At 37.9% G+C, this 24,112-nt stretch overlaps 1 protein-coding gene across 6 annotated transcripts in view; it reads left to right on the plus strand.

The window, feature by feature from the left end:
* The window catches only part of lingo2 (leucine rich repeat and Ig domain containing 2), a 210,996-nt gene that overhangs the window by 176,971 nt on the left and 9,913 nt on the right, over window positions 1-24,112 (plus strand). Inside the window, exon 1 of one of the 6 annotated variants that reach the window (XM_055016829.1) lies at window positions 7,739-7,971. The exons of the other annotated variants lie outside the window; for them this stretch is intronic. The gene's annotated coding sequence lies outside the window, so the exon portion shown is untranslated. Of the gene's footprint in view, window positions 1-7,738; window positions 7,972-24,112 lie in introns of those variants that run through there. 6 annotated transcript variants of the gene reach the window in all.

Here is a 24,112-nt window from a genome sequence, read left to right on the forward strand (position 1 = left end):
TAAGAGGAGAAAGGGGAGTTTACAGTGCTGATAGGTCTTTGCAGGTGTAAGGTCTGAGTGCGTAATTATACAAGTTCAGGCATCTGTGTGCATGTGCCCTTTTGGACACTTCCGGAAGTAGAAAGACTTGGTTGTTCTAACTGACCTGTGTCACTGTAACAAAAAAAAAAAAAAAAACATCTTAGGAACATGAAGGCTTAGAGATTTATTGTTTATTTCAGCAAATAAATTGACTGGTTTGTAATGGAAATCGGTGGTCTACTAAAAAAAAAAAAAGAAAAAAAAATCAATGAAAAGATGAAAAAAATGCAAGAGTTACAGTGTTCTTACCTGAAGGTGACAAAAGCATTGACGTTGAGCTGATGAAAGGAGGTGTGATCCACTGTGTTCTCAAGAGCAAATCTTCAGGCCTGAACAGCAACTACTGTGTTGTAAGACAGGTGGCTGTTGAAAATCACACAGGTTTTTTTGTTGTTGTTTTTACAGATGGATAGAGGTGTTATATTGTATAGGGGACAGGGTGTCACAGAGCGGAAGAAAGTCCTTTTTACCTGCAGCTTGTGAGAAACATCCACCCGGAAATGACAGTTTGGCATGCAGAGATGCACTCTTCAATCTGACTGTGTGAAACATAATAACTAAGCCACGGTACTCCAAAGCGAGGATGGAAGAGTACTAAAATTGGTACTCTGACGTACATTTCACTGCACTCACATTTATCAGTTTTTGTGTCTGGCTGTGTGTGTGTAACACAATACCACGTATAAAGGCAATGTTGATCAGTGACTGATTGATGTCTGATGTTAGTCAGAGTTTCCACTGTTGGAGATGAAATGGGATTTTCCTCAGTGAGCTACTGTAAAATCTGCAGTGAACCCTGTCTCATGTTAGTTTTGGGAGCTTGTATGATTTTCAGGATTTTCCTTTGCATGTGTTTAACGTAGGATTTATGAGGATTCGGTCTACTTTATTTTATACCATATACATTGGATTTTTAGATGACAAACTGTTACAGCAGAATCTTAAGTCATTGTCACAAATGCTCCCGTGAGTTTTTGTGGAGGCTAAAAAGAGTCTAAATTCTTATGACATGGACTTGTAGATAGTGTTGTATGTTATTCTTTTCTTGGTGTGGCCTCTAGCTACAATTACGCATTGTTAAAAAACAACCTCAATTTTTTCAGTGTTTGGCTTTTGAACTGTGTCTGGCTTTATGAAATGTGACAAATCTGTTTTGAGATTCATCTAATTTTAGCTCATGAAGCTCCATGGGTGAATTTAGGAAAGCATTTTTCAGTCTTGCACTTTTAAGGTAGTGACAACTGTTTACTGACTACAGGAAATTAAAGTCCCCCTAGTCTTCTGTAAGTCCTATTTTAACTGTGGTTAAATACAAAACAAAAACTGTTGGAGATGCCTCCCAGAAGTTCTGAAAAAAGGATGCTAAAAAATGTACCTTTGTAGACTGCTGTTCACCTAGAGAATTTAAATTTTCATCATTTGTTCTTCAGTTGTTTCTTGTGATATCTATGTATTTCCTTTACAAACAAGGTCAACATTTAATTGCCATTTGGTTGTTTATGTATTTGTCAGTAAGACGATGCAAAAAATCCTAAGCCGGATTTAATGAAACTCTGTGACAAGGTGGAGCATGGACAAATTAAGAACCCATCAAAATGTGATGTGGATGCAGATTGCTTTCTTAAAACAATACGAAATGGAACATTGGTCTTGATGGAGGTCTGCACTGTCTGAAAGACCTTCTGATTTTATTTGTTTAGTCTTCTGCTTCTATCTTTAATCTTCTTCTGCATATTTTAATGTAATGTTTTTTTGTCAGACAAATAGTCAGCATGAAGTATGTTTGCATGGACATAAGCATCCTAGTCATGATCAGGTTTTAAAGGTATGTTGTTTCTTGTGTTTGCACTTGTCCTAAATTGATAAGCTCTTATTTCGGCTTGGAGAAACCTGAACATGCTAGTTGGAGTTCTCCAAAAGAAAATATGATGCTGTTACAGATTTGCATTTTGTCCAGGTGCAGCTTCAGCCGGTTGACTAAACAGAAGCACAGAGGCAGTCAAAGCATCTCACTGTTGGAGTGATGAAGAAACAGAATTTTGTCTTACGAGTTTGACATAACTTGTACTTTACACAGGAGAACGTGCCAAAATGCTAGCTTGCTCAGGTAGTTGAAGTAGACAGTTTACAGGAATCAGAAAGAAATCAGGTCAATAGCTGCAGTCAGATTATTCTAAAGTAACAGGAATGTCAGATAGTTATTACTAAATTGCTGGTTTGTATACATCACAGATGCCTGCACAAATAGCATGCAGTAACTGTGATATTTGTCATGCATTGTATAGTAGATAGGAAAAACCAGATTTTATTGTTCTTCTTTCTGAATATGATCAAAACAGATGTAACTCTCATAACTAGGATGCTTATGCCCATGTAAAGACTCTAAAAGATAGACCTCTTAATGCTCCTGCCATGAAATGGACTCTGCAGCAGCCGAGTATTCAGCATCCTCTCATAGTTGTTGCTGAGCATCAGATGTGAGTATCCACCCTCTGTCTATCAGCAGAGAAAACCTTACTGTTTGTCCTGACCACATACTCGTACGAAGCATTTCTCTGCTGTCAGCTACCCAAAAAAGAAAAGACTGCATGAATAGATGTCTAAATAAACTTGACTTTCAGTTTCACACTTCTCTCCTTCTGTCCGTAAATGTGCGCTGCCTCTTTCTTCCTCGCCCACACCAGTGCTGTCTCCCTCTGTTTCTTCAACGTTCACTTTCTTTCCCTTCTCATCTTGATGCTGTTGGAGGTTCTGACACATTCATCGTAGCAGGTGCAAACTTGCAAAAACACTGAGCTAACAAATAAATCATTCTACCATTGAAACAGAATTAAGTGACTAATAAATGTGTGAGACCACTCTTTACTAGCTTGAAGGTTTCCACATTCAGAAAGGCTGAGAAGCCTAGCTATACATACAAACATGATCACACTTTGTTCCTTCATAGGCATGATGTTTTTATATTAAGACAGGACTGTTTGTTTTGTTTGTTTTGTTTTGTGTCACGAAGGAGTTGCAGCCACAAACACCTCTGCAGCCTCAATGCCAGCCACATTGTGATTACATGAAACCTAGTCTGTGTACTCACTATGAATCTAAATAACAACCTGAACATTGGATTTTTCTGTTGTTATTGTCTTTAATTTAATAGATGTGAAATAGGTGGGTAATTTCTTCTGTGTTGCAACCAAACATAGTGGGTTTTGCCCTTGAAGTAACTGGGGACTAATTTAATATCTGATATGAGTCATAGTGAGAACTATCACACATATAATATGGAATGGTTTGATAAGCAGTCTGCTGAATCTTTTAGATTCAAAATACATTTACTATGTAGATACTGCCTCCACTGAACTAGATAACACCTAGTTTCATACTGTGCTGCACAGATAGTTCCATAGGTAGCATTTATTGTCCCAGGAGGTAAAATTGTTTCAACACTGTACTTTTTAATGTCTCACAGGAAAAATTTGCCAATACATATTAGACACAAATCATTTTTGCTTGTGCGAATGCCATGTCAAAAAAGGGTTATGTAAGTTTCAGTTCTGAGGTTAGATGCATTATGTATAGGGAGTTGTGAAAACACAACAAAATAGCAGCACTTCTGGGATCTTCTCCTGGTGTGCTTGAGAAGTAAATAAAAAAGATTCTGAGGTCGGACAAAAACATATTGCACAAATAGAAATTCTAAAGACGGGAACCCAAGTGGATGCTTTAACCAATAGTTACTGCAAATATCCATCAGAGATTAAAGTTGTCATGCTTGGCAGGCACTGTCCCCATTCTAAGAAAGGCACGTGGAAATATAAGCATCAATTTTTGCCTGTCAAGACACCCTGGAAAAGGTAGAACGTGTCGACGTGATTATCGTTCACTTCAGAGACTGGTATTGAGTGCACCACAGCATATCAGTCCATGTTTTCAGCGACTGTTCTCCCAAGAAAAAACAGCATCATTTATTTTAGCAAATACCCAAAAATGACATTTGTTCACACTGAAGTAGCACAGCCCCCTGTGGCTGAAAGAATTGTGACTCTTGGCTGCAGGAGCAAAGGAGGGAATAGAGTCACATTATTAAAGATCCACAATGTTTGCAGAGGGAGGAGGTTGGGGAAGCCTGACGGTTCAACACATCATAAGACTTTGATTAATGCTCACTGCCCCCTTTGTTCTGTTGAAAAAAAAGAAGCCATTATCTGCGACTGTAACTGTGGCTGAGACGCCGTCTTCTAACCACAGGTTAGTTGACTCTTCAATGCCTAGTTCTCATGTTATTGTTCGGTAAGATATTGAATTCTTTTGCCATTGGTTGTGTGTGCAGTAAAATGCTAAATACGATTGGACATGTGCATAATATAAGCACAGTAAATACCGCTGATATTGCACCAGTAGTTCCCTTTCAATTTTTAAAATTAAAAGTAAGTCATTATCAGTTAGCAATACTGGAGGATAAGCATACTAGACAATTATAGACACAAGTAACGCACACAGCCCAAGTATTGTTCAAGTCAAATACCAGGAAGTGTTCTTACTTTGCCCATTTTGTCGAGGACACTTTTGGGGGCAGAATTATGTGCCAACTATCCCTGAATGCTTTTCAAGCCATCAAGCAGTAATGTGTGAGGTTTTTAGTGAGGCTCAAAGCTGTTATGTCTGCTATTGTGTCATTTAATTAAGATTAGACTTTTTAAGCGGAAAGCTAGCCATTTAGATTTTGAATATGTGTGTAGTTTATCCAAATAATTCCTATTTTTAAATCTCTTGTGGTGTTTTCAGAGGTGGGAAGACCAGCAGGTCATCTCAGCGCTGAACAGCTCCACTCCCAAGATGGCAGGCTGATTAGTGTCTGGAGTCATCTGCAACATTTTGATGTGATTACTTCTGGAAAATTGAAGTCGTTCTGAGAGCTGATATGCAATATTTGTTGCAGCCAGTTTGTCTGAAGTTAATGTTTCATAATTGGATCATGTTGCTTCAGAGTCCTCATAGATACCTAATTGAGGATGTTAAGGAATAATCTTTAACTGATTAATTGCCATTAATTTAATAATTTTACCAATTAAAAATATATCAACAGATAAGACATCATGTATGTCTGAAAATGTATTTTACATTTGCTGTAGTACCTGATTGCACCACCAGGTGGAGCCTCTCATAAGGTGACTGCAGCTCATTTATGTATTTGATACTGCCGAGACTCGAAGAGGTGGTCACTCTAACTATAAGCATCATGTAGGTAATCACAGAGAACTTTGGGAATGGTAATGTTCTCATCCTGATTGTTAAATCAATAGTTTTGTGATTGTTATTTCAGTTGTGTTTGTATTTTGATTGTTGTGGAAGGGTGAAGGTTTTTTTGTTGTTTCTGTGGCTGAGAGCATTGTCAGGGTTTAGTTAGCAATCACCGTGGCAGAGACTTCTGTGGCAGTTAAGGGCTTTCGGCCACTGTTCATGTGTACAAAATTAGCCCAGGTTTACTTGGAAATCCTAGCAGTAGCGTTTGGTCGGCCTAGCCGAGCTGATGTTGCGGCAAACATCAGATCCTCATAGTTAAAAATGGAAAAACATCATCTATGTTTCAATATCTGTTATACTTTATGTAACCTTAAATAAGAAAAATGAAGAGGTGGTCTGATCAATATACAATTTAATTTTCTGTTTTTATATCTATTCAAATTAGAAAAAAAAATTGTTAAATCATGTCACTCGAAATCAAGCACCCCCCCCCCAAAAAAGTAGCCTTTTTGTTGACCTTTGATTTAAGATTATTTCATCACAGTACAGTAGGATACACTTGTGTAATCATCAGAGCTCAGCTGAGCTTCTGGTGTCAGCAAGAACACTGCTGTTCCAAATGCAAATATTCCTCTAGTCCTCAGGAGTCCAGACACCTGAGCTGACTTGCCAAGTTTTAACTTCCCAAGTGCTTGGCGTACTCTGCATTGACAAAGGCCTTAGGCGTCGGTCAGAATCTTAGGCCATGGCCAGCTGAAGCCATGCCAACATAGCACAACATAAGGGGTACGTGAGCCGAGCAACAGCAGCTCCAGACTTCCCTCTGTGTGGACGCAGGAGACACTCAGGTGCAGTATTGAGCTGCAGGTCACTTCCATATGGTGGTCAGAGCCCAATTACTTTAGTTATGCACATAAAACTCTTTTTAAACACAATTTAATGAAGATGTAATCTTAATTTGACTATGTCTGTCAAAACATGAAATAATAGTAAATAAATGCAGTGTTGAATTTTAATGGCAGCTGTTGTTTGATCCTTTTTTCCATTCAGTCTGGTCACTTAGCTTGTATGAACCCACACCACCACACTATCCTTCACCTCCCTCCTCCAAGCGTTGAAGGACTTAAGAACTCAGCCGTTCACATTCGCCATCCAAGCCTCATCATTTATCATTCAGGAACCTCACATCAGAAAATTGGCTTTTAATTATTTATTTTCTGACTGTGTCCTGGGTAATTTGGGGGCAAGACCTTGTCGTGATTTACAAGAAGGCCTCGATGGATGATAAATGTCCAGCCCTGGTGATATGATTGGAACCTTTACTGTGTTTCTCTGCCTGCCTTTTCCATTTTAGTTCACTGCCAGTTACAATCCAAAAATAAAATGTATCCTTCTTTGTAATTTTAGTTTGCTCTTACTTGTCTTTTGGGACAGAATATATGCTTGAAGAAAGATTCAAAATGTTATGTCTCATCACAAAACCCTCTTTAAAGTAGCTATAAATCACACAGATACACAAGACACCATCAAAATGTCTTTTAATACACAATTACTTAACTTCAGTCTTACCTTTTCTTTTCAATCAAGCTTAAATTGCTCAACTGCCATTATCATTATAATGTCTTCATAGTAGTAATACACAGATAGTGTAAACAGTTAATAGAAGTTAATGTTCCCTTCATGTAACTGTGGATTACAAAGAAGGAACAACTTTTTTCAGCAACGACAGAGAGATGAAAATGCCATTTGGACAGATTATGCTCGTAATTTCTGTAACATTAGATCGAAATGGGAGAACAGTTACATTACAACAGATTGCTAATGATCACAGTCTGTGTTGAATGGCAAAACATAGATCAGTGAAACTGCCCTAATTGCATTATGCTAGCTAACAATACCATGCAAGGTGTGAAGCACATAATTAAAGACCAAGCAGAATTCCCCACAAAATGTTATGATTTCTTCCCATCATTTGCCAAAACATTCTCATCAGGGAGCAGCAGAGCTAAAATGTCACAAAGGAGTTCAGATACAAGACCAAGGGCCTGTGAGCTCACATACTTTTAGGCCTTTTCTCTCCAATCTTGTCTTGATTTTGTGTGGAGGCACCATCATGTGTGCACTGTGGTTTGATTAAGAGCTCCCCAGGGTTTGGCAGAGGGAAGAGAATGTGTTTACTACAACACTTTTATGCCATATACAATGTTCAGTTTGTGGTCTTGATTGAGCCCAGTAGGCCCATCGAGATCGGAGCCTCTGCTCTCTCTAACTCCCTGGGGGTTAATTAACCAGACTAGGTAACTAGCCAGCAGCCTCCTACTGCATTAGCAGACAAACAGACCTATTGAATCTTCTTTGTCTGTGTTGTCTGCATGTATTAGGTAGTGTTCGCAAAGTTTAACCGTTTTGTTCACCCTGAAACTGCAAGAAAACTGAATAACCAATATAAAGATTTATTTCCTCTATCTAAAGACAACGTCCTGCTAGTCAGCTATATTTTCCAGCAGCTTTGGACAGATGTCTTTTTTCTTTGAGACAGAGAAACGTACAAGATGACGACGAGGATTCTGCTTTCTGAAGGACAGTTTTTTGGCTTGGTTTGCTTTGTCTGCAGCATATCAGTATCAGTAGGCTTTTCTCTGAGTGACTGTGGTAAGACATTTTTACTTAAGATTTCCATTAAAAAATTGATTAGTAAACACTTTTTTTAAATCTGTCAGGCTCATGACACTTAATTTAAATAAACCTTGCATTTTAATTAGATATGCATGTTGTTTTGTTAATTGTACCACACTTGAATGACAGTATCCTAACCCGAAACACAAAATGGATGTAATTGTATCTACTTTATTTTCAAGCTCCATTTATGTATGTTTTTGTTTAATTGTTAGATTGTACACATCTGCATTCAGTCAGGTGCTAGAAATATTAATTAACCTAATTTGGATACTTAGAGTTTTAATGTTTTATATACGTAAACTGGAAAATATATAGTCTAGTCTGAATTTAAAGTGGGGTTTTGGATTTATCCCCTTGTTGTCTTTTTGGGTTAGTTTGTGTCTGCTGCTCTTGGATTGTGTCTGTCCTCAGACAAATGATTATGTTTGACTCTTACACAGATGGGTGTGAAATCCATGTCATCCCGTAAAATCTGTGCAAGTGCCACCAAACTTTACAGACGCATCATGATGCCACATGCCCTTTGTTGAAAATCAGAACAGCTTGCATATGTCTGTGTTGTCTCACTGAGCTGCATCCATCTTAGAACAGAACTTTTGTATATACTGTCCAGCTTATTATCCTATTGCTCATCTGCTCATGTGAAGCAAATGAGTAATAGGCTGCTGTAGCAGGGGAGATTGGTGCAATGAGAGATGAATTTGTCTTTTCTACATAAGCTGTCAGTTAACATGGACAAATGCCTTGTAACCTGAATTCTTTGTGTCAAAATCACTCATTACCTTTAGATAGGAAACACACACACTTCCACCTAAAATCAGCCCAGAGTATCTAAGTTCAGGAAGAAACCATGAGCTTTGCAGAGGCGTCCTATACATGGAATTTCCACCTGAACCGTATTCTAGGCTTAATCCTCCTCTCACTAAAATGGTGTGCAAACCTGAGCCATTATTGTCTTCAGCGCTGAGGTGTAATGAGCATACAATGCTAGTCTGAGAGGCTTGACCAAAGTGCTGAGGCTTAGGGAAAAGAAGAGCATGATTCATCTTGTTTGTAAGGTGAGCCTTTATTAGGGGCAGAGTAAGAAAAAGGCCTTGGCTATAGCTCTTCCACCCAGAGACTCTGTAATTGCTTTCGGCTGTACCTTGAGAATTTGATGAGTCAAGTCAAGACTCTTGTTTGAGTGACTGAGCAAAAACTGAGCTCTTATGGTGAAAGTGAATTATCACAGCATCACTGTGGAAAGACGAAAGTGAAGGCCATGGGGTGTGAACAAGCTTTAATGTGTTAGACATCAGGATGCCTTCATTTTGTTCACATAATTGCTTTCATATGCATTAATGAGGGGGAAAAATGCCAGAGCCTGCAGATGCTGTAATTCATTGTTTTTAAAGGTGTTACACTACAATGCTTTGTACATCACAAGCAAGTGCTCTCTGTATTTTTTTAAATCTTTTTTTCCCCAATTTAACGGTTTTCTTCTGTCACATGCAGTTTTGATGAGGATCAAGGTGAGGTGTCACCTGATATTGTGGCTTCTGCTATGTGTTGTCCTAGAAAAGCTTGAGATTTGCTACTGACTAATGAGGCATGGCATGACACAAGCTAGGACCTTTTAGCCTGCAGTAATTACATCACATATTTCTATACCTATGGCATTTCCAGCAAGCACAGTATTCAAAAGCTGAATGACACATCCCCCTTAAAAGCAGATCCACTGAGGAAATAAAATAACCTCTGCTGTACGAAGTCAAATGCCCACTTCTCCCGTCAGTCTACAAGAACAGGAGGCACTGCTTAACAGGTCTTTGTGCTTCTGATGAGTCATTAAAATAACTTTATCACAGCCCCTGCACAAAATGTACCACATCAAAGCAAGTTATGCTCACCGCTGAACAGTTAAATCCCTTTATGTTTTGCCTTTTTTACATCCACAGATGGTTGTCCTATCTTGCACTTCTGACTCTGTGATCACACAAGCTCTGTGATTGTGCCTTGTGCTGCTTTTGCTTGCTCCTCTTTAATTACGGCTAGTTTTAATCCCCCCTCCCTTCCTTCTCCTCCACTGCACTCCACACATCTGTACAAAATGTACCTTATGTTCTCTAACTTGAAGCATGCCACCAACTAGTAAAAATAGTCCTCTGTTTTGAAAGACACAGACAGCTCTCTTCTCTTATTAGAGCAGAACAGAGTGTACCGTATCTGTCGAAAGAAGATAGGTTGTCTTCACACGGCCCTTTGGATATCTTGGATTGCATAATGGGGCCCATGGGCTTTGTCATACATGATATATATCAGATTAATTGTCACACCAAAAAAAAAAAAAGGTGGCCAGTGGTTAAGCCAAAGCCACACATCAATTTCCCACCGTTTGACCAGTCAGATGTCTGTTTGGAAGAGCAAAACTGTATTTTCTTTCTTCATATAAACAGGATGCCAGAAATTTGCATTCTAAATCATCGCCATATCCTTTAAATTTCCCCGAAAGGCATGTTATTTTTCTTTGGCAAAGCACTTGAGCCCCTAAACTCTGGCACGTAATGAGTTAGTCTGTGTGTGCACATTAAATTTTGAACAGTATGGTCATGATCAAGGGATGAAATTATGTTTTTTTGTTTTTTTTTTTAAGTTTATGTCATCACAGAAACATCTGTGATAGAGTTGAGTTAAATGGTAGATGTGTGGTTGCTGTGAACAAAATCATGAAGCATCCCTTGAGAGGACGATCTTTGTAGACACAAATCTAGCATGATAGAGGCAAAAAAGCTGCGTTTTAAATGTAAACATCAAGGTGCTCCTGACTTATAACAACATGAATCTCTCTACAACCATAACTGTTTAGACAAAAGCAATCAATGTCAGATAATCCTTTGAAGAGCTGAGGATATGTTCACTGATTCTTTTAGGGGACGCTGACCATGTGTAGCACATGGACATTCAGTAATTAATTGTTGGAAGTCCTACCTATTCAGACCATCTGGACTATAATTAGGCCACAGTTGTGCCCTCTAGCTTATAGTCATCATGTTTCCCTTTTCCCCCACCAGATTGGAACCAGTAACCTTTTCCCCTGGACTTTTTTTATTGTCATGACACAGTGTCCTCAGAAGCTTGCCCTGAGGGGCACCTTGGAACAAGTACAGTGTTGTAGTGTTGTTTTTGGCAGTAGTTCTTTGTGGCAACTCACACTGAAACCTTAATGAGAACGGTTGGAAAGGGGGTCAGTCGTGAAAGCAAATAACATTAAAGACAATTATCTATTCCTAGAAGTGTAATTTATGGATTTAGTGGCTGAGTAAGACACACAGACAGGGAAGTGTTCAAAGAGCCATGTCACCATTATGATAATTAATCTCAACCAACACCACTAACTGTACATTAGCTTCAAATAGTGCAAAATTCTACGGCTCAAGTGTTTTCCCATGACACCTGCTTTTTGAACTAATGTCCCATTAATGCTAAAGTTTATTTTAGAGTGCAAATAATTACATATAAGCTAGGACCTGACTGGAGTAGTTACCATTCTGTCCTCTGATGCTTGTGGGATCTGTTTACGTCATTTTGATGTTTTTAAATCCACATTTAAAAAACACAGTGAGTCCAATCCTTTATTGTAGTGGAGAGTCAACATGTGTTGGCTTGATTTCCATTTTTAAATCTTGCCTAAAAATCCTTTTTTTTTTTTTTAAACTTACTCACTGGGCATAATGATGCTGTTTTACATTTTCATGTTATATATCAGCTAAGTTGTAAATTTGCTGCTTCAGTCCATTTTTATGTAGTATGTTGTGTCCGGCCATTATATAGTTTCTATTGACTGCTGACCTTTGGAATGATGCCGAATTTGTCACTTCACTTTAGGACCTGTCAATGGGATGTTGACACTGACACATTTCTTTGGATTGTGAATCTGCTGCATATTATACATTTTGGATACTATGTACAATCATTTTTAATTGGAATTCTTGTTTGAACCATAAACAAATATCCAAAATACAAGAGGCTAAAAAACCATGTGACTGACAGAAATGAATTGTTAATGTTCTACAGCATGTTGTTGTATGTAGACACACAAAAGCACATAAAGATAGAGAGACTTTCTATGTCATTAAGAGTCACTTGCGCACATCTCAAAAATGTTCACCATCGTCACTTGGCCCCAAAATTCTCAAGCAAAAAATGCAAAATTCATCACTATGATTGCTTAGTGGCATTTTTCTGAGCTGTTTGAAAGCTCACTAAATTTGTTCCTGTCTTTAAAGCTGCTGTCAAATACAACCTTGGCCAAACAAGCCAGAGAAATTTGTGAACTGGCGAAATATGCCTGTGTGTCTCTATTACAGCACAATGTGTTTAAATCTTTAGGTGAGTAAACAGGTGTGGAAGTATTTCAAGGGTGTACTGGGAATGCTGATACTGTCAGCAGACACCAGCAGATGGACTGAGATCTAGCAAAGGTTTGCCAGACAGAGGCTAGAAGGTGTGGCTGCCTTATGAAACAGCTGCCACGGCAGATAAGCTCAGTACTCCAGATCCATCCATCCTTGGCTGCAGTTTATCTGAAAAACTGCACCCTTCAGTTTTGAATCCATCTAAGTGTTTGACATCAATGATTTTAAATCATTCCTAAACCACAAACACCATAAACGACATATAAACCTAAAGGTGAACTCTTAAAAATAATAAATTCTTATATATGGTATTTGTTGCAGGAATGCAGTACGGAAAGCAATTTGCATACGGAAAGAGTGTCTCGGTAATACTGCAGTGTTGTGAGACTCGTATAATAAGATTTTTGTGGGGCAGTCCATAGAGCAACTGATAAATCCGAAGATTAATTTAATCTGTTTTCATAATAAAACATTATTAGCCATTCCCTCCCTTAAGCATTATCTTTCAGCCTTCTTAAAAGATTATACAATTCACAATCACTTACCTGGGAGCAGTCAAGAAAGTCATTAAGTTAAGTAGACACCGTCAGTGTTCAGGATGCTGAAAACGATGGGAGAAATCGGTGAAGTGCCATGAGAAATGGCCATGTTAATGATTTCTTTGCAAAAGGGTCTGTCTGCAGTAGAGTTGGTTTCGGCTTATCTTCAGCAAACAGAACCTTGATGAAATCCGCCCCGGGTCTCCAGGTGACAACAAACTTTTAATGTGAGGAAGTCAAAATCCTCAAAGCATCTACTGTATAAATACAGCGTTGTTTAGGTGTATGTATCCAAATCTAGTCCCACAAATCATCACAACCCATTAGCTGTTAGATAAATGTAAAGTGGTTCTCACTTACTAGTAACAGAAAATGTTGGTGTGTTCACTTTTTTTTTAACTAGCATAAAATCAAAAAGCATTTCAGGTTCTGTAGAGCACTTTCTTGTCACTTATCAGCCAAAATCAAACTTGATCGATATCTGCAGTCGCCTAATATCAGCAGGCTAATCTGCTGGCCAGATCTATCAGCCAGTCTTTATCTGCGAGACTTTACCAGTAGCACACTATTTGGCAGATGTATCAAGTATAAAGACATCATGTTAAATGTTCAAAGTGCTTAAAATTTCTTTCTAACTTGAAAAATATACCTTTTTATTTGGCTGTCAAAATTCCTCAAAAGACCTGCACAGATGCTCAGTAAAGGGTTGGCTTCTGTTTGCCTCCTCTCTTATCTGATCCATGATAAGTGAGACACTAAATGTCAACTCTTGTCCCTGAAAATTAATAAAACTGTGTTTACAGTGATGCTGGCATTTGATAGAATTTTAGAATGGACTTACTGAGCCCTTGTAAATACTTAAAGTAGCATCCTATCAGATGTTGCTGGATTTAGACACACTCCAGCTACACTGAGCTGGTCACTAAACCTTCAGAACTGCTGTGATGTCATTTCACATGCTTAAAGGATAGTTTGGTTTGTCATTTCTGTCAATTGAAACAATAGACAGGCATTGATATGAGCACTGACAGGTTTTGTTTGCTGTAGCCATTCCTCCTGCTTATACTAGCCTTTCCAAATGTCCTTTCAGTGTAAGTGATTTGGACAAAATCCACAGTCATAGTTACATAAATATGTATTCCAAAGTTTATTTGAAGCTAATTCAATTCAATTTTATTTATATAGCACCAATTACAGTCAAATTGTCTCAAGGCGCTTTACAGAACCCATATGCCTGACCTAAGCAACTAAGACTTCAAAAGTCTGAGTTGGACATATTCAACGTAGCAGCAGTTGTGATACAGAATTCTTTATCTCTAAAGCTCGGCAAAGACACACTGTCCAGCAAAATACTGAAAATAAATTTTATACTGAAAAGACTAACTTTGCAGACAGTTTAGGCTTTACATTAGCTTCACGTGAACTTCTTGCTCTGAATGATTGTTTGTTCCATGCAGTAAAAAATTCCCCAAACAAAACCTCTTTCAATGTTCATATTGGTGCCTGACTATTGTTTTAAGACCACCTTAAGAATTTTTCAACATATCGATTAATAAAACGGAACAACCTTTATTTGCAATACTAGAATTCTGCTTGAAAAACCATTAAAATACATTTCCAATTTTCTAATGCTATTAAACTTTATTGGCTTCCATTTTGTGCTTTCACTTTATAATTTGCTGTAGCTCATTCAGCTGAAGAAATGTTGGTACATGATCACTTCTCTAGCTTATAAATAAAAGCATGCTTTGTTGTTCTATTTTACTGAACAGATTATTTACACAACAAAACATCGATAGCTCTCAGTAGTAATAAACAAGCTTTAAACTTCCTTTCAGCACCAGTGTAGTTGCATTCAAATTTAATTCTTTGTTTAGTATCTGAAATTTAGTGGACTACTTCAGTCTGTTTGCCCATGTATGTATTTATAATAACTTCTTATTTGAACCATATCTTATTCCAGTTATGGATGTGCATTGTAACCAAAGCAGTAAACAAAAAATAACTTTCTGGGGGGAAGTTTTTGTTTGATTGAAATTTAGCAAATGTTCTGGGGTAGAAGTACACATCAAACATTTCACATAGTGAAGCTGCCTTGAACACACTGCCTTGGCAGACCTACTGTTAAAATATTAGCTTCCCACACCACCCCTTTCCTCGTGCTTAAACTAATCACCCAGGGCTATTGTTAGCTAAACTGCTGTGCAGAGCTACACAGTCCCTGGGTGGATCCAAAAGTTTTCTCGCAGCTCCTCCTTTACCAAGAAGGCAACTTCAAGGAGACATGAAACAGAACAAAGTGAATGAAAAGAAACGGTGAGAGAAAGTGGAGGTCATTTGGATCTTTATTTCATATATTTTGAATATGAGACCAAAAGTATGTCTAACTTTAATATTGTGTGAATAACTTTAGGAACGTTGAGTTAAAAAAAAATTACACAATTTGTATTTTTTTCCTGAGGTTTTTCTTGTACATTAGTTATCTAATGGTGTGCTAGGAAATGTTTACCTCCAGACACCTCCTTTTTGACACCTCGCAATTCTGAGAATTTTTTGATGCTTGTCACAAAAGGTGGTCACAGATTTCATCTTTTACTTCGGATTAGCTGTGGAAACTGTAGTCATTTTTGCTTCTATAATCACCAGATTCTTGAGGGACTGAGTGTGGTTTAGTCATTAGTACTGAGGGTGTTCCCCTGCCTCATTCACCCTACACCCAAGGGAACCTACGGAGCAGGAAATGTGTTTCAGTTTACCATAACGATGAGAGCCACCTGAGGGAGGCCATTTGTTTTAAACTTGAGCTTAGATTCTTTGAAACAAAAGCAATTTAATCTGGCCGGGATTTTTTTTTTCTTTTTTTTTTTTAACAGTACTACACTTTTACAAAGTTGGAACTTGAATATTTCCAAAGTTGCTTCAATTGTCTGGTAATCTTATTTTAGTGTTTGTTCTGGAGGCAATCTGCAACAGAGAAGGCAATTTAATTAAACTTGAACATATTTATTTTGATTAAATTCTAGCTACATTGTTTTGCACTGTTTTCACAAGTCAACGCTGTTTAAGCAGTGACATTACCTGAGCACCTACTGGCAATGCAAACACAATCCTACTCACACATGTTTGACTGAATGCAGCCTGTGGCTGTTGCCTTTGATAAGCAACTCTGACAGATTCTTCTTTAAATTCAATGATCTCTGTTTTTTGGTGTTTTCTTTTCATTTACTCCTACCCCCTTCCCTTCTCCACATTGTTCCAAATGAAAAGTTTGTGAAAGATACAGTGAGACCGCCCATGAATCTCCACATGAATTATTCAAAAGTATGAGATGGGAAAGTATCATAGTCGGGCAATTAATCATACAACTAAATATAGATAAGGGATATGTTTTGTTGCTGCAGGTTGGTTTGTTACTTGAAGGCAAAACATACACTCAGAGCATCATAAAAACATCAGAGCTGTGTCAGTCATTACTGTCCTGCAGGGAGCACTCAGGTTACTAAATATATGACATACATACTGCACATACTGTATGTCACTGACTAAATGGGGCGTGTAGAGGTGCATTTAAATGTGAGTCGAGGGGAAATCAGAGTAGGGTAGCACCGAACCTTAATCTTCAGCATCTGAACTAACTTTTTATTTACTCTCAGTTGCTGAATCTTATTATTACTATTCTATTCTAATTATGTGGAGATGTTTATTTTTGTTTGATTATTCAATCAGCATTTTGTTCATTACAATGATAAAAAAACAACAAAAAAAAGCATGAACATTTCACAACTTAAATATCCATCTACATTTATGTATAACAGAAAAAAGAAGCAAATTGTTAGATTTTACCAGCTAGAACCCCAGAATAATAGAAGCTTTTGCTTGAAAAGCAACTTAAATCATTAATCAAATACCAAAGTCGCTGGAATTTTCGCTGACAGTTGATGAATCTTACACAATATACAGCTGTAATAAAAATTCTTCTTCTTCTCCTCCTATAAAAACATTCCAGAAGGAAAAGCACAGAAATTGTAATTTAAAAGACCAAATTTGAGCAAATAATTGTTTATTAATTAATTATGTCTCAGACTAAGTCACAACTGTCATCTAACTATATTTTTTGTGGCTAATACCAGTGCTGATAATTAAGAAGTCCAACTACTTTAAACTGTGTACACTTACATGAAAAAAACAAGACATGCACTGACAGACATTTTCATCAATAAATGAACTTGTCAATGGTGATACATCCTGGACTATTTATTGGTGGGCTCTCATAAAAATATGTCAGTGGACTAAACAATGCTAAAATAAAGGGTGACCAGACTAAGAATGGGAACATGCAGTTCAGTGACCATCATGCTTTGCCGTTTGCATTAAAATGTCTGAAATATTGATCAACTTATTACCGGCCTGGCTGATTATTGGATCTGATATGTAGCCTTTTTCCGATTATCGGTGGTGTTGTGTTTTCTTAACTGATTCCAGATAAACTAAATTACTTTAAGATGTTCTGCTTTGGCTCTGATACAGTCACCTCTCTGTAGTTTATCTGTAATCACACGCACACTGATCTTGAGCACACATCTGATTGGTAACAGTCTGTTAATACAGAAGGGGAAATGTTGAAAAATTTTCTTTAGTTTAACATATGTAAAACACAAATGAAGCCATTGCAATTAAGGTTTGTGTTGGAGTTTATTTAAATTCTCTACTTCTACATTGCTCTCATTGACTATTAGTAATCCTGAAAGAAACAGATTGGTTGATACCCCAGTTGCAAAAAATGTAGATTTAAAATAGGCAGATCAAAATTATAATGGAAAGCTCTGTTCTTACAAAAAATATATGTATATATGAATTGAAAATGACAATGCAAAGGGAAAAATAGCACAAGTGAAGGAGTGTTTTGTTTGCAATTAGTGACTGTGGAATTTTGAATACATTAACATATACTACACTGTAAAATAACTTAGATTTTACTTTTGGTTGGTTGTTGTTGTTGTTTGGAATAAATGGTCAACTGGTAAAATGTGACAAAATTGCTTTGGCTTCGTTTACTTTCCCAGGAAAATAGAAACACGTATGTATAAGGAGATTTGATGAGAAATAATTTCAGTGATATTGTAAACATGGCGAGAGCTTTGGAAAACCTATCCCACAGTGTTTGCAGTGAAAGTGAACAGCATGAAGGGCCATAAATGCAATATTGACTGAGACATTCCAGAAAAGAATCAGCAGGACCGTCATTTTGGACATTATCTTCTGCCACCTGCTGTATCTTGTATTTCATTTTGTGGCTGTTGTTTTGCAACAACAGAATCACGTGACCTAATCAATAATCCAATAAGGCTTTGTGATCCTTGCATGAAGCACAATCGCACAAAAGAACAATATTGAATGGGTGATAACAGCGAGCTATAAAAACAGTCAAATCACTCAAGCAGCGGCTCTGATTTGTCCTCTGAGAATTCATTAACCCTCTGTAAGCGCTCAGTTTTTTGCTGCAACTGCAGTCAGATTAGCCCTGTTGTGTGCAATCCCGTGGGTAGTGATCATGCTGTGAGGTCTTGAGGCAATGTTTTGAGTCTTTATGTATATGATGTCTGTTCCCTAAATCAGCAGCAATGTTGCCTTTCTGCTTTTTCCAATTTTAAATAAGTGTTGTGTGCTAAATATATAGCAGTAGCAGTGGTATGCAGTATAAAGAAACCTGCAGCTACAACATATTTCCAGATACTTCAGTATTCCACCTGAGATAAATCTCTACTGAACTTTAAATCAGAGCTTCTTTAGTAGTGAGTCTCATGGTTGTCTTTACAGGCTTTATAATCTGTACTATATAGTATACTAAAGCACTTATCAATAGATTCTGAATTCAGATAAAGGAAAAAAAAAAAAAACTCATAATACCTGAGTACAAGCATAGATAGTCTCGGGGATAGAAGCATGAAATGTATCTCTCTTTCAGGATGGATTGTGTAAATGCATGTGACAGAAACAACAGTAGTGAATTTATAGGCTGAAGAGACAGAATGGCAATAAAGCAAATACAACTGCATGTAGAAACTACACTGAATGTATATGATGGCTAAAAACTGACATGTGCAGGTTGTTATGAATCAACACCTCATAATTCTCTGAACCTTTTTTTCCGCTTGTTTGTTTATGATTTATATTTAGATATAGCGTGTGAACATACAATAGATCCACTGGAATTAATCAATACACCATTACCATTCTCCTGACTGTTTGAAATAGCAGTGAGAAGCTAAATAATCATATTGTGCATCTGTAAATCCATACCTTTTTTTTCTCTCAACAAATACCTCACACCGGCAGCCAACTGAGATTATAAAGAGAAACTCATACAAGCAAATATCAAGGACTGCATGAGGCTGTGTTGTCTTTTCCAAGGTGCTACAAGCCACACAATTGAAAGGAGTTTAATGGCATTGAGCTGCAAGGTCAGAGGCCAGACAAAGAGAGAGACATAGAGGAAGAACGCACAGAAAATAGTAGCACAGGTGAGCGAGATTTAAAGCAACAACGAATGTGAATCCATTTCCATTTTGAAAAAAAATGGAGAGACGTCTTTCAGATACTTACACAAGATTTCCTGCCACGTATTCTGAAAAGCTGTTGGGATGTCAGAGAGATTTATGGGTATGTTAGAGCCGCATGCGTTCCTTTGAGCTAACATCATCAATTATTTCTGTCCCTTGCAAAAATGTTTAAAATTTTATTTCTGCATTTGTTTGCCTGTTTTTGAGCATAAAATAGGCACTCGGTGGCCTATCGTGGATGCACTGAAGACAGTATTTGTTGATAGGTATGCCACGCACAAATAACAACATTAGTTGCTTTGATGAGTTTGCAAAGCTTGTGCAAAATCTGACATGATGATGCCCTAAATGAACATGGAGTCGTTTTTGTCAGTATGACTATCAAATGGTTGCAGTGTAGTAGTGAAATGCATCCTCTCAGCACAGTCCTTGGTCTATGCTGATGCACTTTTGGCGATGGGAAAAAAGATGCTTTCATTATGCTGCTGTAATACTGTTTGTTGTTTCTGAATTTTTGCTACAGGCACTTATAGAGTCAGCGGTACATGTCTTCCTTTATTATGGCTGACTCTTGATATGGCTGCATTGTTTCTTTGACCATGCAGCGTTTTCAGTTTTGTACTCAGGCTGTACAGACTCTGTGACATATTTAGCTTTTATTAAAGTGTTTAGATGTAAATATAGGCGGCGAGGTGTGGGCGTGGAGGGGTGAAAGGTTAGCACTGAGGTTAGGGCCGACCACCTTTAACTGTCCCTGTGGTTGAGTCACAGTAGGGATGAAACACCCCCTGACTCAGGCTGTCCAGACACGGAGGGGTGGGGGGGCGACCAAGAAGCGAATACTCAAGGGCTGTCAGGAGCCCACACAGTTTGTAAACGGTGGCTGCAGATGCATTTTAATCAGTCCACACAATTTATCTCATGAGGCTTTTCAGTTCAAAGCCAGAAAAGGAGGAAATTCAATCAAGGTTCTGCTTACCCTTTAAAAAAATTCCCTTTAGACTTTAGGCTGAATGAGAATACAGTCTAGGTCAGTGAAAATTTAAGAGATCGGTGACAAAAATTTGAGGCAGTCTCTGCTGGTTATGCAAGTTTATGCTGAAGTCATTAAAGGAAAGAGAAGATTAAGGGAAAGAGTCTAAAGGCGCTTCTTTCTTCATTTTCTGCCTGACTCTTATCCTTTCGTTACTTGTTACTGGCAGCAGTCTGGCATCATTTAGGAAGCAGGTCTTTAGCGCCTGCAGCACCCAGGTTCAAGTCTTTTTGTTGGCAAGTCGGTACGCACACTGCTTGTTGTACCTTTGAGCAAGAAACAGCATTGCTCACAGCTTTAGGGTTGCTGTTGTGGGCTAATCTCTCTGTGGGGGCAACAGGTGGAAAAAAGAAAATCCCTCTAGGCGTCAGTGACTTATGGCTGTGGCACTGCCTGAAATGTGCAATGAAAAATGTCAAACCTGAATCATGCCTTGTGCTTGTTGTACATTGTAACATCATGCATCCACATTTTACTGAAGTCTTCATCATTAGCGGCTTGTTATTACAATTAATTGCCTGCATTCAACCATATAAATACCTGCCTTATGCTCATATGAGAGGAACTTTGGTCTGTGATATACCTATTAATTTTCTTTTTTTTTTACTCAATATAGCTTTTGTAACTTAGGGAGCTGCATGTTATGTGTAGTGTTTGTGTAAAAGAATATCTGACATTAGATTGCACATACTATTTACATTCTACATAGTAGCATATTGATCTAAGAAAGCAGAAGACTTGTTTTATTATTTAGAAATATACTTACTCTGATTAGTGAGTGAAGAATTTTGCTCTGATTGCTGATGTAGGAATGGATTTGTTGTATTTGTTTTTCTTGTGCTTTTCAGGTGCTTTTTAATTGTACAAAAGATAAAGATGTCTGTGTGGAAGCATGCTGGGAATTTGCAGGCTAATACTGCTGCATTATTTATCTATTACAGTTTAATCTGAACCTCTGTGCAACAACGTCCCTATATGTGGAAAAATGATTTACCCGTATCAGCAAATACTGAACGGCCTGCTTAATTATTGATCTTGCTCAAATGTTTCCAAATTCTAGTCTTTAACCAATCAAATATTTACTTATTTGAGGCAATTTTAGAAAAATAAAGAAAAAATGTAAAATGCCTGAACATGCCAATTAAAATCGGACGCAGCACTCTCTGTTGGTCTTTTTATGTCTGGCTCTAGGTTACTTTTATCAGATGCAAACAATCCAGTGTTTGGCATCTTTTATGAAACATTCCTACAGTATATCCTTTTGGCAATTTGCATCCTATTTGCCCCTGTTAATGTGAGACTAAATATCTGTTCTGAATGTCTCAGTCATAGAGGAGGAACATAGACTCCTCTCCGGAGAGCATTGTGACCTGCTAAGTGGTGATATAAAGCACAATAACATCATTTCAATATCAATATAAAAGTGCATTAATGTTGATGTTGCATGAATTTAATGGAGGGGGAGAGTGGGCGTCATTTTTACTCTGAAAAATATACCACAATAAAACTCCTAATACATAACACATCGCTCTCTAATGAACTGACAAATTGGTTGATTTTTCTTTTTCACTTGTCACAAATGTAATGAAATGACAGTGCTCTGTTCCCCAGACGTTATTAAGCCCTCTCATATTGTCACTGTTTCATTTTTATCCTCCCACATTTAATTACCAAGTTTTGTTACCTTTTTCACGAGCTCTTGTCTCCAAAGTTTTGAATTTTAATAGCTTTTAAACATAGGATTAGCTCTCATCTCTGAGAGGCTTTTCCTGTGGGATGAATCGAGGTCTGACTTTTGATGCGGCCCTTTTGACTCTTTCCCAAATCAAGGGTTATCAGACACGGAAAAAAAGCAACTGACTCAATCTACTAAGTTTATCTCTAATTAACACGGATTAATTGAGCTTTGACTTCGCTCTGCAAGCCAAGCAGAAGGGTAATTTGTGCATGGAAGCCTCTTATTGCCCCAAGGCTGTTGATCCTCACTGTTAAGGGCTTTAGGTCCCAAAACTCCCAATCATGTGACTATGATCACGTTGCTCTTGCAGCGCGTTTGTTAATGAATTCTACAGTTTGTCATGCAGGATCCAATTTATGAAAATTGTTATGAAAAGGGAACAGTTATTAACAAGGGTTTTCAGATTTTTCACTGCCATCTGCGTGCATTAAAAATCAGCAAGACTGCTGCTGCCGCCACTGTTTTTTTTTGTTTGTTTTTTATGTTTGTTTGTTTTTCTTATTCCGTTCTTTCTACCTTTAGACATACCGCTGCTTTCTCCCCTTAATTATTTGTGTTTGGCAAAACTGAAGGAGGCAGAGTTGTTTAATATTATCCAGGTCACATCCTGTGGAGGCATTCTGTTGCATGAAAAGTCAGATTGACAGAGGTTTATTAAAGGAGTACAGTGTCTTTTTGCATGTTGGCAGGCTCACCTTAAAGCCTCGCTGCCCTTTACAAAGATCCTTTCAATAATGGATAAGCCAAAGAGCATAGGCAGTCTCTTCCCTCTCATTATGATCCCATTTGATTACTTGCCGATGCTCTTTTGAAAAGGTGGGTTAATTGCACACTCTGACTGTGAACTAACCTGCAAGTTAATAACATCTTTCCTTCAGGGTAGCATCATTATAAGATATAAGCCTCATTAAAATAAAATGATGATTTAATAACTTTCCCTTACAATGACCCTTATGAGGTTGTGCTGTTATTTTGTAGTTATCTGGGAAATTAAGACATCAAACACTGTGTGTCTCCATTTCCTCTGTTGTTTTCAAAAAGCAAGAATTAACCATTTTGTGGCCACGGAAACTCTGAAAACTCTGCTCAGTGGGACAAGCAGAGATGTATTCTTGCAGTAAATATGCAGAGGGACATACATATGTCAAAATGGTGACATAGTTTTATCTCACTTAAATAGATTTGAGTAATATTGTGTGTATATATTTTTTAACCCCGATTTTCCGTTTTCTGAAAGAGACTTCTTTCATATGCACTCCTCATTAAAAGCAGTTATATTACAATGAGCTGGACCCGCTGATGCGAGGGCGGTCATCTCAGATGCTAATTTACAAGAGAGCTTGCTGTCTAACTGCTGCACCCAGTATGTTGCATATTCTCTCCCTGCATGATTACACATAATGTTGCTTTCATTATTGCTTTAGTCCTCATTCCTCTGCATCTTTGCTTGTGCTCTCAGAGTTCATTTTCCTCCCTTTGCCTGCCTTCAGTAGTGGCTCTTCCTCCGGAGATGTCTTCTGAGTCAAAATATCAAAATTTGACGCTTTGATTATGCTTTTTAAGGGATGTTGATAATTGCTGGGTAAAGAAAGTAACTGTCTCTCACCATCCACCATAAACACAGGGAGGCTTTTCTGTGTGAAGAGGAATCACATTATGTTCGATGATTAGTGCCTGGGGGCCACATCAAACACAGTCTGAAAACCTTTCCAGAGGAGATAGAGGCAGGCCAATTTCACAAGTGGCTTTTTATTGGTTGATTGCACAGAGGCCAAGTTGTTATCTAAATCCTCAAGCTACTTGGGTAAAATAAGAAGTGTCTTGTGAGCATTCAGGGTGTGCAAATGTAC

This window comes from Amphiprion ocellaris, chromosome 13 (genome assembly GCF_022539595.1).
Source record: "Amphiprion ocellaris isolate individual 3 ecotype Okinawa chromosome 13, ASM2253959v1, whole genome shotgun sequence".
Taxonomy (NCBI): Eukaryota; Metazoa; Chordata; class Actinopteri; family Pomacentridae; genus Amphiprion; species Amphiprion ocellaris.